Raw genomic sequence first — 13704 nt, forward strand, 5'->3', positions numbered from 1 at the left:
TAGAATCCAGTCCATAACAGGCAAAAATATTTTCTATTGATCCCTGCCAGCTCTCAGCTTGCTGTTGGCCAAACTCACCCACAAGGAGCATTGCTTTATGCCACGGATGATACTGCGTGAGGTGGAGGAGGCTGTTCTAGCACTTCATGGCAGTGTACAGGCCAGTTTGACAAACAGACACTGGCCCAGTTTCCCAGCCTCTGAACAAAAACCTGCCCTGGCTGAGGCTCTGCATCCTCTGAATCTACAGAGCAGCACGGGGATGTTCTCACCCCACAGTTCCCTCTAGGAGGAATCAAACAAAAAAGAGAGAGAAACAGCACAAACTGTGGAGCACATTTCTGCTGAAGGCTCACCGGGAAGGTCTTGGTGCAGGGTTATTCAAGATTGTCCTTGCAGTGCCACAGCTTTATATTTTATGCCCTTTTCATGTAAGAAACTGAAAGTGTGAAAGTAGGAAATAAGATTCTGGGCAGTGTTGACAGAAGTTAGCGTGATTTGTATGTAAAATTAAAAATTACCTTGGAAATATTGCGTAAAAGGATTATAACTGTGGAAGCAACCTCAGTAATGGAAGAGAGGTTTGCTTTCCTGTAGTGGATTAGGAGATTTTATTCTGAAGGTAAGTGGAAAAGAAATAAATGGTATTTCAAAGATGAGACTATTCTCTCAGCTTTAAGGAGAGGGTTGAAAGCCAGACTATCATCTGGGATTGCACTCTTAATTCATGCATTTGCAGGTACTAAATATTTGATGATCACTCTATGGCTCTCCAAAAAGCCTTTCATGTTCTTGAGAGGCAAGCCAAAAACTGATTTTGAGTCAGATACAGAGCCTGTTTCTTTGAGTGTGCTGAGCACCGTTTTTTCGTGTTACATTATATGGTTTCTGTGGGATTTTTTTCAAATTTTCTCCATAAGGAAGTAACATTTGAATAAAAGTTTGTGTATTTAATTTTTTTAACCAGTATGAGTATTTGCACATGAGTTTAGTTTGAACTTATTTCAATTTATTTCCATAACTTCAATATTTCAATTTCAAAATACTATAACTTTTGAAATTATAATATTTTACTTGTTAGATTTGTATTGATGGAATTCACATATATTTAAATATTTTGGTCCATTTTTATGGTATTATTTATTGTTTTCAAAGTAATTTTTAATGACTTTTAATGTTATTGGTTACTGTAATCTTAAAACAGATCAAAGGGCATTATTTCTTGCATTGGAAAATTTGTTACATTTACAAAAAGTCAAACTACTTAAGAATAATATTTCTTAGGCATTAATATATTATAGAATTACAAGTATCTATCTAGAGAATCAGGAGTTGCCTGGGAATATTCAACTATGTTGTAGTCATCCTGTGTTCTGCAAACAGGACTTCTAAAAAGCAGCTGCATTGTGGAATATTCCCTGGACCTTCATCTACCAAATGTGTGGTCATTCATTTGACAGTCATTACCTGGAGATAATAGTGGGAATATTATTAATGGGTTTCAGCATTTTATTATCTACGTGGCAGGCTTCTTTTAACACGAGAAACCTGCCAGTGGCCACCCAATGTTGTGTTTGATGTGACGCTGGGAAAGGTTGGCTGGTTCCCACACTACAACCCCTGTTTCTGCTAGCAACCAGTGCTCAGTTTCGTGGTGCATTGAAAGAAGCCACGTGGGAGGCAGATTTTGTCTTTACAGCAGTGGCTGATAATAACAGGTTGGAATATGGAAGGCAAAAACTCTTAATTACATTGTATACAGACAGAAGCACACAGGAAAATGCAGTGGTTAAACACTCAGCTGTTAGGATTTGCCAAACCCCAGTTAACTACTGAGAGTGCAAAAAGATCCTGGAACATTAAGGAAGATGCATCTCTTGGTGACTTGTCTCCAATACATAAAACTAACCTCTGTAGTGCTCATCTTGCTTTTCTTCAGAAGTGACACTTATTAAGGCAGCAGTAGTAGGTGGGACAATACTAACATGAGAATATTGGTCCCTGAAAATTTCCCAAACCTGGTTCTTTTTCATATTTCATCTACTTATAAGTATTTCATAATTTTTACAAGATTTTTTCAACATCTTGAGGAAGGGAGTATGCACTTCTGCAGGCATACTAGGAGCTCAGCTAAAATAAACCTTGCATTTGAAAGTTACATTATACTCTACAGACTGCTAAAAACAAATGTTGTAAGGTGCAATCTCAACAAATTTTGGGTGAATGGACCCACAAGTGAGTCAGCTAAAGTAAAAAATGAGTATGTCAGGATGAGAATTAAACTTAATCCAGTGTTTGGATGTGTGAAAAGAGCTGTAACATCAGATAAATAAGTACCTTACCAGCCTTTCTCTCTCTCTTGTATTCATGCACCATGTAATCAAACCATTTGGAATTGCAGAGATAAGTTTTTGAGAGTAAAACTGAGGATTCAATATCCTGTAGCTTAAGTGTGCAATACATTCTGACGAGCCAGATTTTCAGTCTGGATATTTCACAGTTCTTAGTCTTTGGGGCATTTTAATTATAATATTTTATTTCATATCTCTATTTTTAAAAATGTCATATGGTCAAATTTTGAAGTTAGTGGAATCTGTCCAAGAGTATATGGAGAATGCTCTGGTGTCACCTGCATCAATGTACTGTATAAATTTAATATTTACCCAATCTCCTAGTTGTTTCTCATTGTCCCAGTTGTACATGACTTCTGAACATGGCTCACAGAACCTACTGCAAATAGTATCTAATAAATATAAACTAAAATTTGATGCAGTCAGAAACAGCTCCAATATTGTCACCTCTGGAGTTAAAATGCAATGTTTCTAATTCTATAACAGAGAAGAGACAACACATACAAGGAAAATAAATAGTTTTTCTTTTTTGTGTTTGGTTGGTTGTTTTTTTGTTTGGTTTGGGCTTTCTTTGTTTTTTCATTTTGGGTATTTTTTGTGTTCTGGGTTGAGGGGGGTTTTCTGTTTGTTTTTTTGTTTTGGTTTTTTTTGAGGTAAAAAGAAAATTTCAAATATGAGTGACTTGAGGACAGAAGTCATGTAATATATCCCCAACAGAAGATGTCATTTGTTCCAAGAGTAACTTGCAGTCTAGGGAAATAGTTGTGCATATAAGCATCTAATCAGGCAACACAGTAATAATTTAGGTTAAAAAGATTTTATCTTATAAATCTGTGGTTTTGTATGTCCTTGAACAGTCAGCCCAACTTCAGAGTGAGAGTTTATATCTCTCATGGTAAACTTGAGCTGTGCTGCAGGTGTTTTAGTTTATCACTGAAAGGAAATGACTTTTTTTACACCTAATTTAAACTGAAGCTATTCACAGTTTAAAATGTTCAGTAACAGTGACCTCTGTAATGGCTAACACATTGCAGGTGGTCCGATAGCAGGCCAGTGGTTAATGTTTGCTATTGAGAGAGACAGAATTAAATGTCCACCCCACAGTTGTTTTCTTGCAGTTTATAGTATGGACACAACAGCTGGCTCAAAAGAAAGCCACAATTAAAAGGCATCTGAAAAGTTGCAATCAGTTTAGTTCCTGCAATGGGAGAGCTTTCCTGTTGGCATCTATTTAAAATTTGTCATTAAATTTGAAAGCAGAGATCCGGGTAAATAGTCACAACCTAAATCTCTGTGTTAGATTTCTGATAGTTATGTTCCAGCCTTGCTGTCCCTGCTCAGTCCTTCAGGCTAAACTCCTGTTTGTTCTGCAGTTACGTGGTGAGGATCAATAAGTATTTTGTCTTGGAGGACATGAAGTGCTTTTTCAGACCCAAGAATTCTCAACCCAAGCTCTCAGCTTTCACAAGTAACTAACTGAGGAGGCAGTTCAGATTTCCCATCACGACATAAAAAGCAACATTGGGGGCCTGGAGCCTTCGTTTCAGCTATTTTCATTTTGACAAAAGCTAAGTATCTTTGCTGTGTAGCTACTGTGCAGATTTTTCAAATAAACCAATCATCTAAACCAATCATAATCATTGTCACCTAGATTCAAAGTTTTATTCCTTTGCAATGCATACTGAATTCTGTTATTGCAGAAGCAGCTGATCCTGAATCCCATTCTTACAATGTGATTAGAGAGCCTAACATAATTCTGGCAGCACAAAACTACTTGGTAGAAGTGGATGAGAAAATTAGGTCTTGTTAGAGGACAGTTTTCTATTGAGAAACAATTCTGCTGTTTCTGCTGTTTGCCTTGGAGTAACATGAGCAGTTACACACAGAAGGAACCTCTGAAAGTAAAAGCAAATCTGCTTCACAGGAGATAATAGCTTTTATATCTCAGAAATGGTTCTTCAGGAGGTGCCTTCAGCAGGAATTTAAAACAGCTACATTTTCTTAGAATACAGGATAACTGACCACAGCAATTGAGAAGACAGGATGTCTTTTCAGAAGTCGTTCTGAAAAATATGTTTCAATTTTGTGTTAGATGCTACAAAAACCTCTTATGAAATGGCCAGGATTAGGATTTATCAGCACTTGGTGAACTATTCCTTAAAGAAAAAGTCATCTCAGTAATAGGGTGCCTGGTAGGACCCGTTTCACTGCTTTGGTGACTGCACAGATAAGACTCAAGGGCACTCTGCAGTGTTACATGAAATACATCAGCTGACATTGCTTTTTGCTGCATGAATGAATGTAGACAAAAAAAAATCCACAGTATAACCAGTAGATAAAGTAGACTGAATTCTAATTGGGAAAGGGATTGGAATCCAGATCATTTAGGTGTAGAGTAATCAGTTTGAATCAGACTGAAAAAAGCCACACTAGAGAGTTTCAATATAGATTTAATTATTTTATTCCTACCTGGGAATGACACACAATCTGTTTAGCTTTCTCTTCTGGGAAGAGGGAAATTTGCATTCAAGTGCTGTCAGGCAGAGGGTGGGACTGAACTCACCTTCTGTTAGATGTTACCCTGGAAGCTCCTCTAGGTTTTATAACTTTCTGAAAATGAAATATTTCTTCCATCTGTAATGATTGAAGCACAACTTTTTCTCTGCAGTTATCTCAGTTTATGCAGTAAATTTTCAGTTCAACCAAACCAGACTCTTTGTACAGCTGTGTGAAAAAGGTGTCATTCATACTCTTTTCTAATTCTCCCTCCTATATTTCAAGAGCTAAAACAAAACACTGACATGTACCACTAATAGGTTTTATCTGTGTTTTGGCAACAGACCCAAAACCTGATAGAGTTATTGAAAAGAATTGCATTAATATGAGTTCTATATTCTTAGTGCATTTTCACTGTCAGCTTATTATTCTTTAATTTAAAATAATTAATAAATTATTAAAAATATTTTTTATATCCATACTTGTTCAAAAGTATTTATGTTGGTATGGTTTCTGAGAATGAATGATAAGGTGTCATGGCCATCTTTATATATTAGCTTTATAATTCAGTAGAATTGTTCACACTTAAAATTCTTTTAAAATTATATCATATTTAAAGTATCAGACATATTAAAATTATATAAAATCATACAAAATTATAGAGACAAAGATGTAGATTTGTCATGAAAATATCCATGAGTATTATTTTCCATAAGGTATACCCTATATAGTATTCATATGAAGAATATATTTGGTGGATGTGTTACAGAAATAACACACAAAATCAATATTGAGTTCTGACCCACTTACATTTATATCTTTGAGACTAAAAATTTCCATTTGCAGTTAAAGTCTGTACATGAATTAGCAAGGCCCTTTATTGTCTTAAAATTAATTCTTTTGAAGTTTCTTCCTCTCTGAGACAAAAGAAAGCATATAGTTGACATCAAAGTGGAGACATACTGCTGGCTAGTAATTATGGGAGCTTAACGTTGCCCAGTCCCCACCCATTTACAAGCTTGCCTTTCCTTTCCTCAGCATGCTCTTATTTTGATCAACACCTTTAGAAATAACTGGATAGCCCAGCTACTTTTCAAGTTACTGCAAATTTGGTTGGAAAACAAAATAATGGTTTAATAATTTATTCTTTATATATAATTTTGGCTTTTTAAAAACCTCCTTTAATTACTCTAAGTTATAACTGTTTGCTGGGTGTTGCCAGATGTGAAACCAGACACAAGAGTGAGATTTTACAATTCAATCACAGCTGCTTGGGACAAAATCTGGTTTAGGACACAAGAGATGGATTAAAAAAAACTAAATTTATATTAAAAAATAGTAGGGAATTGTATGCAGGATAGCTAAAGTTGGTTTTTTGTTTTGTTTTTTTTTTTTTTTTACAAACTTATGAACTTCAAGCGAATCAATTTGTTCAAAGTCTAAAAGAGGCTTCAAAACTCAGCAAATAATATTTGCTGTCAGTCTTCTCCCCTCATCCACCAAAGCAAACATACAAATGTAGAGCACTGCTCTGTTTGCAAATTAAAGCCTCAGCTCTCTGTAATGTGTATGTTAGGAAGGTGAGCACTGGAGCTAGGGCTGAAGTGCCTCTGCACCTTGGAACATTTTTAAACTTCTCTAAGTACCAGAATGATGAACTCAAAAGAAGTTTATTTATCTTGAGAATTTGAGTTTTACAGCTTAAGAAAGAATAACTTCAGAAATCCATGGGAGGCAGGGCAGGGCTGGGGGGCAGCATCCTCCCCATTCTTGCAAATTCTACTGCAGTGGCCAAACTGTTGATGTGCTCAGCAGAGCATGGTAGGTAGTGCAGAGCAGCTGAAATAACTCTGCATGTCTTCTGCATGGTGACCTTTGTGCTGCATGTATGAGGAGAGAGACAGAGAGGTAAAACATTTATATCAATATTTTAACAAGAGATGTGTGGGACTGGGAAAATCTATCCAGTAAGTCATGTTTTTCCATAACTAAAACTGAAAAAAGGAGAAGTGCCTGCTTTCATCATGAAGTGTATTTGAATTACAAAGTTATAACAGTGTTATTGGTTTAACCCAAATGTCATGGGTACCATGTTTGCACTCTTATTCCACCTTGTGTTTAGGTGATGGGTGTGCAACAATTTGAAGAGTTTTGTGTCCTTCTGGGTCCCTAAACCCAACAGTGACTCACAACAAGAATGAGAAAAAAAAGCTATAACAAAATCCAAAGCAGTTTAGCCACAACAAAACCCCTAGAATCTTCCACCTAGCATGATTCTTTATTTACAAAAATGGTAGCTAAAAAGTGAACTTTTCCTATTGTTTCTCCCAAGCTGCTCTTTTCTTCCTCTAGATGCAGATCTCAGTTACTGCTTCAACAAGCAAGCGACTGCAGCAGCTAATTATAACCAGCAGTCTCTGTTCCCCCCCTGCTTACTAGGTCATGGCAGCATTCATTTGGAGAGTGTTTTTTTCTAAACAGGAAAACATTTCTCCAACAAAAGTCTGTAAATATTTTTCTCAGTAGTACTGGCAGGCAATATTTATCATGGTACTGAGGTCATTCAGAGGAGATCAGATGTGATAGTGCTGAGCTTTTAGCTGTCAGCAGGACTTTCTGGCATCTCCATAGAGTTTTCAAATATATAAGCATAGAGAAGCCTGTTTTTCTTGTCCAGGCACACTTCTAATTTCCATCACTATTAAGAGGTGTTGTACAGTCTTCTCAGGGACCTTACAGACCTCCCAAGTGTTCTATGGCCACTTAAACTCTCATGTTTTAATTGATTGTGACAGATAACAGTGCACTGTAAATGTGTGATTTGATGAAGAGATCCTGATGAACCCTTTAAATTTTCAAAATTAAACCTGAGTATTTCACCCATATTTTCGAAACCTGGTGATGGAATTGCAGAGTAACATGGGCAATGAGTGTTTATCACTGTGGATAATAATAACTAGTCTCTTCTCTCTGCTTCTGTTGTCTCTTCAGCTTGTTTAATCACTCCTCAGATTTTCCTCATTTATTTTCCAGTCAGCTTTTTTATTATTTTCCTTTCATGATGACATTAATTTTCTGTATGGGTCTTCTTGACACGAACAGTTATTCTGAATTGTTGTGTGTAATTTATGAAAGTCAAGTAGCCAGTAGAGTAAAGCATTTATAAAGTCCTTTTAAAGCATGTATAAACTCATCCAACAATTGTTACTTACACAGTGTTTATCAGGATGTCATCCAATCTGTTTATTTACTGACCTGCCCATTATTGTCATAATGATGATTAAAAAAAAAATTAGAAACACCTTTTATTCTGATTTTTTAAGAAGTAAGGAATTACCAAAGTAATCTAAGTGTTCTGCTACCTTGTCTAGGAAAGATGGACTGTTTTCTAAAGAAGAATCCTTTGAACTTCTCAACTGAGTGTTGGAAGAGGGCCACATTTCCACCCTGACATACATTTGAAAATATTATCATTTCTTTTATTAAGTGGCCACGTTATTACACATTTAAAGTTTGTCCTTCCCTGGTGGTCCTACTAGGCTTCAAGACTGACCAACCAAGTCTCAGGTTTAGCATGAGAAATCAGATTATTGATGTGATACAGAAGATTATCTGACTATGTAACAAATCGGTCAGAATTACTTACATTTTCATGTAGAAAAGCATTCAGACTTTTCAATTCGAGTCTCTGTGGCTCTTTGTCTTTATCTGGCTCTTTATGTCAGGTGTTTTTAAGGGATCTCTCTTCCAAACCAGTGCACAGTACTATATTACTGTAAACCTCCTCTGACTACTGGGTGTAAGGCAGAGGGAACAGGAACCTGGAAATGGTCAATGACTTTGCCTCCCAACACATTTGAAGATATTACACTTTTCGGGGTTTTTTTCCAAATAGAGCTATGAAATTAAACTTTTGATAATAATATAGCATTTTATAATGGCTTCATTTCTTGAAAATAAGTCTATTGCTGATTTTGAATGTGTCATTACAAAACTCTGTTGTTGAAGCTTCCTATGAAAAGTCCACTGACACTGAAGATACTCTTTGTTACTCTGAACCCTAATTCACTCTGTGTATTAGGATGTCAAATTCCCCTCATATGACTACCTCAAAAGAACAGACAGGTTATGTGGGAAGTAATTGTTGAGCAGAAACAAGTTTTTGTGATACAATATAACACTTGTTATTTCTAACCAGTTAAGGAAGCTGAAATCACGGTATTTTCTTTTTGTTCCCACTTAGAATAGTACCTTGTCATGCAGAGTCCACTGTAAATTAAAAATATTAGTACTGTTAGCACTGACAACTACCTAAGAAATTTGCCTTAGTAGCAATTCACCCAAACCGGAAGCAAGAGGGAAGAATTTTTAAATTAATTGCCTAAGATTATGTATGTCAGTGTTATGATGAATAGATGGTGCTGATTCCATGATATAATTTGGTACATAAAAGTCTATTAGCTAGTTAGAAACCATGACCCCATTTAACAGTTATGAACCAGCATAGCATCTAATCTATATTATTTGATTTGTATACCCTTTATGATGATCTAACTGGATCCCATAATGTCAAAAATCATACCTATCACATTGAATTATAACACATTAAGAATACAGGATTGGAAAAATCAGACATTTTTTGTCTCAAGAGTGAGCTTGGTTAAGGTATTTACAGTGAAAGAGATTCTGCTCATTGCATTAAAAATAATCCAGAACCCATCTCCAAGTGCTTTTAAAATTAAATGGAGCATGAAATAATAATTTTAAATTACTTTGGTTGACTTTTCCCTACAGTCTTCAAAAAAACAAAAAAATATTACTCATCCTTTATTTCTATTTTTATAAATCAAATGTCAGTAGATGGCTTCTGTAATTCTATGCATATTTGTTTACTGACAAAATTTAGATGACCAGATAATTTTAAACTATGTCATGCTTCTAAATCACGCAGCAACTATGATTACCTGCAGTGGAAGAAGAAAAGTATTGTTTCTACATAAAAATATAATGGAAAATAGAAACACATGCCTGAACTTACTCTACTTTGCTCATTCAAATAAAGCCATTGGCTCTTCAGGACAAAGTATGATGTGAATGCATGACGTACTTACAGAAGTTAATCATAGAGCTTTCATTTAGCAAAGCATAGCATAAATCTATTATAATTATGTGTGATATTTTTAACATCTCATGCTTTATTCCAGAACCTCTGGCTTTTCAAGGTCTATTTGTGTTTGCGTAAAAAGAGATGTGCATGAAATAGATGAATATGAAAACTGATTTAGGAGTGAATCAGTATAATTATTAATAATTTAACTATATGTATGTGAAACAGCAATCTCTAAAGACACCATCATCAAATGAAATATGTATTTAAAGTTATGCATTAAACTTCTAGGCAATTTATGGGGTTTTTTGTGACAGGTTGTATGCTCAGCTCCCCATATTCTGTTTAGAATGGACACATCCCCAGAGCAAGCTGCATTCTCAATCCAGTAGGACCTTCCTGCTCCCTCAGAGAAACAGGCAGAATGTTGTACCAGCCTTGGGGTTCTCTTCAGTGTCCTCTGCATGTAGAACTGGGGTAAGTTTTGCTCAGGATTCAGTTCCAACATACAGGACCTGCATTGGCACTTCCTTCACAATTTTTTGTGAATGCCCTTGTGCTATTGTGGCAATTTACAACTCAGCTGTCTGTTAGACAGGTTTGGAACACACAAAGGCGTGTGTACAGTTGAAGGGAGAGACACAGAGAGCTGCTGTTCTTTGTCCCAGAGCACACCCACACGTGTAAAGACTCGATGAGTGTGACAAGCAGGTTTGCATTTTCCAGCAGATAACCTGAAATCCCTAACACAAGAAACCCTTCCCAGGAATTCTGCAAGTGATCAAGAACTCAGTGTCCTGAAAATATCACCAAAGTCTAATCACTTAGTCCCAAGTTTAATGAAGTCTTTAGGCCCAAACTTGCCATTAATTTAAATGGGAAATCAATGGCAAGTTAGAAGCCTAAATGGTTTGTTGAATCAAGGCCTCCAGGCTCAAATGAGATTCCCATAGTGATCACTATAAAAAATTCTGTTAAAGCTCTGGCTTGTGTTAATCCTTTCCATATCTGTCTGTGGGTACCTACCTGGTTCATTTACAACTTATATTATGTGTTTTAAAAGAAACTAAAAGTGATACTTTCAGCGTATGGAAGGTACAGTTAGACATATAACTTGGACTAAGATCTAAAATATTTTCCAAAATCTTTCCAGTGCCTACCTGCATTCCCAAGTACATATCTGCAGCAAAAGGTGGTACTAGTGATTCAAATGCCAAAATTCTATACTATGCTTTCTCTCCACTTCAAAGCCATTTGTTTGGAATTTCTATTTCTTAAATACAACCAAGAATTTGAGGAGTTATTGCAATGCTTTTTCGGACCACTTTGTTGGGTATCAGTCCAAGATGTTTGGATAATTGGCCTGTGAACCTTTCCAACAGACTATTTTAAAGATGCTAAGGTATTCAGGAAAAAATTGCTAGTTTTAAAGTTTTTTCACTAGCAAATCTAATCAATATAGATAGATGAATAATTAATTCTAAATAATATATCCTGGTTTGTTACTTTAATCCTACTAAGTAATTATTCAGTTTTATCTTACAGTATTCCCCAGCTCATGCTAACTGGCTTGACTTAAATAATTCACTACGGGCCAAAGCTTGATTGCACTGAAGTCAATGGCAAAAATCCCATTTTCTCCAGTGACAACAGCATTTAACCCTGAGGAACTGACCTTAAGGTTAATTAAATGTTTGAGAAAACCTGAGGTGATTTATAGTTTCATGCTGAAAGCAAGAAAAATTCACAGTTTTGTTAGGTTTTGATGTAAAACAAGATAAAACCTAGTGCTCTCAAGCTGAGTTTAATTTTCAGTTTTTATTTTCTTTTAAAATCCAAAACTCAGAGAAACTCGGGTTGAGTGAAATGCACTGTGTGGATTGCAACCAATTTTTTTTTTTTTTGTAACTACCTAAGAACCTGCACCCTGAAAGTTTTGTATATCTTTGCTTCTGTGATCTCCTTCATACATCCTACTAATAATGAATCTCTTTATTAGAGGTTTGTTTTCATGGTGCCTTTTTACTGGAAGTATTGCAAGCAGTGCTGGGCATATTTCTTCAGTGTGCATATAAACAGTTATGAGAGAAGTAAAAAAGAAAGCCTTCTGTATACACATTTCATGGAATGAACAGCATTAGTTAAGGAATGTTATATACTTGATTTGATTAATGAGTTTTAGGGAGATTATTTCTCAGCTTGATTCATGTGCTTAAGGACTGTAAAGTAATTTAGAATCTAATTGCAATGTTTTCCAGAATTTTATGTTGCTTACCTTATCCTTACAGAATACAGAAATTCTAATCCATCCTCTACATAGTTCTTTGATATGCAGTAGCATAATTCATTTTGCTAGAAGGTAGCCAGATTACACATGCAAGTGTGTTATTCATTTGAAGATATTAAACTTTTTTCTGTATATGTTGATAAAAATACTCAGTATCAGTATGTTAATATACAGATTTCTCAAGGTTCACTGTACAGTTCTGCTATTTAATAAAGGCAGAGAAAGACTTCTCCACTGTAATTGCATATAGAATATTAGAATTTGTATATAAAAATAATGGCATTTTTTCCTTTTCATTTCCTCAGCTAGTATCTATTCTGATAGAAGTTGAATATGTCTCTATCTGAGTGTGGAAAAGGCACTGCTATATGCAGAGTCAGTAGGTGGGAAGGAGAATCAAGGGAAGCATTTATCAGAAGCCATACAAAAACCCACCAAACATTGAAGTCATCAGAAGCTGTGGCAGCAGAGACACCAAGCTGAAAGGAACCTCTGATGTAGAATTGAAATTGCAGAGTTCAAGACTTGATAACTTCAGGAATTCCATGACGGGACTCTTTCATAACAAAGAAGAAGCAGAAAGAATTTAAACCAGCTCAGAGTTGCATGACTCAGCTGCTCTAACAGCAAGATGATTTTTGTCCTGATAGCAAAATGCTGAGTAGGAGGAAGTATTCAAGAGCTGCTGGAACATCTCAGCTCTCTGAAGCTCTCTGTTGCTTGTCCATGCTTTAACACCACTGCTGCCTTCTTCATATTTGATAAAAGAGGCTGGATTTTTTTCCTCTATTTCTCTGACCAGGAGCTGGCAGAATGAAATTATAACCACAGACCCCAAAACAGACAGAAGGAAGATCTTATCAATGAGTTAGGTGTAGACACCCACAAGAGAAAAGGTAATGAGCCCTCATCTTTTAGAGCATTGTTTTATCTCTTGTTTCTGTGTGTCACATCTGACTGGTATTTTATATATTACCTTTTCCTGCTAAAGGACATTTTTCATGTTCTGTGCTCTCACTTTGCCTGGGATTACTGTCCTATAACAGAAAAGAATATATATTTTAAGGGGAATTTTCTGAAACCTAGACACTTAGAGAGAACTTTTCTGCCCTTAATGTCCTGGTTTATGTAGAACTGAAAACAAGGTAGTTAGAGTAAACCTGCTTTTTGTAGTGACCATGGCTTTCTTGACTGTATGTCCACTATTTCAACTTGAAGAAGGTTAAAGTTACAACATTTAAAAGAATCTCTCAGTGCCATGAGTTTCTCTTCTCTCATTCTTATTTGGGGCTGACAGGGGATTTTTTTTTTTTTTTTTTTTTTTGCCTGCTGCAAATTCCACATCTGTTTTCAGAAACTTCATTTTCCTGGATTTTTGGGGGGCAGTCTGTCAATGTGCAATATCTGTCTTGGTTTGCATGCTTGTGCTGTGCTAAGTGTCGTGGATGTGTTAGGCTTGCCAC

General features: G+C 35.9%; 1 long non-coding RNA gene across 3 annotated transcripts in view; it reads left to right on the forward strand.

The window, feature by feature from the left end:
* The window catches only part of LOC135279567 (uncharacterized), a 102681-nt gene extending 89651 nt beyond the window's left edge, over positions 1-13030 (forward strand). Inside the window, exons 4-5 of one of the 3 annotated variants that reach the window (XR_010346780.1) lie at positions 10272-10431; positions 12547-13030. This is a non-coding gene — a long non-coding RNA (uncharacterized LOC135279567). Of the gene's footprint in view, positions 1-50; positions 789-8218; positions 8773-10271; positions 10432-12546 lie in introns of those variants that run through there. The other 2 variants (XR_010346781.1, XR_010346782.1) reach the window with 2 other exon arrangements.
* The last annotated feature ends 674 nt before the right edge of the window (positions 13031-13704 follow it).

The sequence above is a fragment of the Passer domesticus genome, chromosome 12, assembly GCF_036417665.1.
Source record: "Passer domesticus isolate bPasDom1 chromosome 12, bPasDom1.hap1, whole genome shotgun sequence".
NCBI classification, from domain to species: Eukaryota; Metazoa; Chordata; class Aves; order Passeriformes; family Passeridae; genus Passer; species Passer domesticus.